The following is a 342-nucleotide window of genomic DNA, read 5'->3' as shown; positions in this document are numbered from 1 at the left end:
TTCACACATACGGTAAGGAGAATTATTCTCCTCTGATAAATTTATACAAGGGAAGTAATACAATAAACGATAAAACAACTTCTTTTGTATAGGTCTCTAGAAAATATATTATTTGAAAACAATAATTTGGCACAGGAGACACCAACAAACACAATGAAGGCCACGTCAAATTGATGACTCAATTGTCGAGGCCGGTATACATAAACTGACGGCCGAAAGAAAGTATACACCCATGTTGGATGGTGGCTAAAAATGAACAAACAAGGGATGGGGTTAGGGTTAGGAATGGGGATGGGGTTAGGGATGGGTTTAGGGATGGGGTTAGGGTTAGGAATGGGGATG

The sequence above is a fragment of the Haliotis cracherodii genome, unplaced genomic scaffold (genome assembly GCF_022045235.1).
Source record: "Haliotis cracherodii isolate W230 unplaced genomic scaffold, xgHalCrac1.p SCAF_8, whole genome shotgun sequence".
Lineage (NCBI taxonomy): Eukaryota > Metazoa > Mollusca > Gastropoda > Lepetellida > Haliotidae > Haliotis > Haliotis cracherodii.
This window is presented reverse-complemented; position numbering follows the sequence as displayed.